At 33.0% G+C, this 2,500-nt stretch overlaps 1 protein-coding gene across 1 annotated transcript in view; it reads right to left on the minus strand.

Annotated features, from left to right (window-relative positions):
• Positions 1–2,500, minus strand: part of LOC122254873 (uncharacterized) — an 11,542-nt gene that overhangs the window by 8,601 nt on the left and 441 nt on the right. The window lies entirely within an intron of this gene.

The raw sequence follows: 2,500 nt of genomic DNA on the forward strand, positions 1-2,500 counted from the left end.
CTTCTCCTTCCAATATACGTTCCTTCTACACATATGTTACCGATGTCACAATGACTCTAACCTTCAGTGACTTCATCTTGAAACCGCACACACACACACATACACACACATACACATACAGACAGACAGACAGACACACATACACACACACAGACACACACATACACACACAGACACACACACATATACACAAACACACACAATTTTGAATGTTTTTGAGATTCTTAAGCATGGCAAAGCGATTCTGATGGGAAGGAGACGTGAGAAATCGGAGAAGATTTCGTGCTCGATGCTGAGATCGAGATCATTGTATTTCCTTCCCTTTAGATATCGTTCATCATAAGGATAATATCAATGATGAGTGAAATAAACGGACGCTCAACTATCCAACTATCCAACTACCTGTTTTTAACTAGATGCGGTACCTGAAAAAAAACTTTTTGCAAGACATTTTTTTTTCTTTTTCTTTTTTTTTCTGTTGATGGCAAAAAGGGGCTCTAAAAACTACCTCATTTGCAACTCAGTCTGATATATGGTTAGTGGAATGGGTCAGGGAGGGGATGGGGAGGAGGAGGAGGAGGAGGAGGAGGAGGAGGAGGAGGAGGAGGAGGAGGAGGAGGAGGAGGAGGAGGAGGAGGAGGAGGAGGAGGAGGAGGGGGAGGAGGAGGAGGAGGAGGGGGAGGGGGGGCTTATGTGTGAGACTGAAGGCTAAGGTGAAGTTGAATGGGAGGAAGGATGGCTAATGAAGTTGAAAAAGGAGAAATGTGCAGAGCAGATGTAAAGCAAATGAAGAGCTAGATTGTTTGGATAGAGAAATGAAGTTGAATATGATGTTAAGCGATAGAAAGGACGAAACTAGGAAGAGGAACGATAACGTGTAATATTAAATATAGGGATAGATAAAATAGAAGAAAAAACATGTATGCAGCAAAGAGACAGAGGTAATATCGAGGTATAGACAGAGAGAAAGAAATTAATGAGAGAGGAAAATGAATGAAGAAAAGAAAGAAAAGGGTAAGAGACAAAGAGTAAAGGGAGAGAGAGAGAAGAGAAAAAAAGAAAGAAGAGATAAATAGATTGATAGATAAATAGATAGATAGATGGAGAGAGAGAGAGAGAGAAAGAGAGAGAGAGAGAGAGAGAGAGAGAGAGAGAGAGAGAGAGAGAATAAGAGAGACAGAGAGGGAGAGGAGAAAGAAAAACAAGAGAAAAAAAAATGAGAGAACAAGCCAGAAAACCAAAGAGAAAAAGAAAGAAACAGAGCGAGATAGAAAGGGTATAGGAGTGGGGGGGGGGGGGTGAGTCCTGAGCATGACTAAACAACAACTTCTCATTCTAAAAACCTGTCCATCTTACGTCTTTGAATCTTCTTCGTCTAATAACTCTTCTAATACTCGCAGCTGGTCTAACGGGGCATTCAGCTTCATTAACAATTCACACTATTCACACTATTCACACAGTTTGGCATGTATATATATATGTACATGTACATGCAGGTATATATATATATATATATATATATATATATATATATATATATATATATATATATATATATACATATATATATTTATATACATATGTATATATATATATATTTATATATACACATATAAATATATATATATATATTATATATATATATATATATATATTATATATATATATATATATATATATATATATATATATATATATATATATATATATATATATATATATGTATATATATATATTTATATATACAAATATAAATAGAAATATATAAATATATATATTTATATATACACATATAAATAAATAAATAAATATATGTATACACACATTTTTATACATACATTCATATATACATATACACATGTATACATGTATACATACATATATTCACATACATATGCATATGCATATTCTATGTAGGTATTATATATGTGTTTAGGTATAACAAGGCCGTACACATATTGGATATGTTGGTTCATTCCCGCATTTGGAAATTATTAAAAAGACGAATCAGAAAAAAGTTCACACACACACACATAGTATAAATACATTTGGTTAACTTTCGAGATTTGTGAATAATTTGAGCAATGGATCTAAGGGCATCGACCATATATCACTAAGCCTTATTCTTGTCGAGGAAAAAAGTACCACAAATTACAAGCAGAAACGCAATGATGAATATATATCTCATTTAAGTCTCGACCAACGCTTGTTGATTAATGGAACACAATTGGAATCAGAATTGTATTATGTAGAATTAAATCCTTATAAATATTTTATTGCTCTCTCATAAAAAAAAAAAAAATATTTGGAAGAAATCAAATATGTCTATGGAGATCGTGCGCTTGTTTGTGTTGCATGGCTATGGTATTCAATTAAAAACTCTAATATACGATTCTTTATAAAATTCATGGTAAAAGGAGTATTGAACCATAGAGATATAGTGGAAGTATCAAGGGTATACCTATACGAACAAGAAAATATATATTTTTTTCTTCAAATT

This window comes from Penaeus japonicus, unplaced genomic scaffold, assembly GCF_977035675.1.
Source record: "Penaeus japonicus unplaced genomic scaffold, GWHDUDI00000001_assembly GWHDUDI00000030, whole genome shotgun sequence".
Lineage (NCBI taxonomy): Eukaryota > Metazoa > Arthropoda > Malacostraca > Decapoda > Penaeidae > Penaeus > Penaeus japonicus.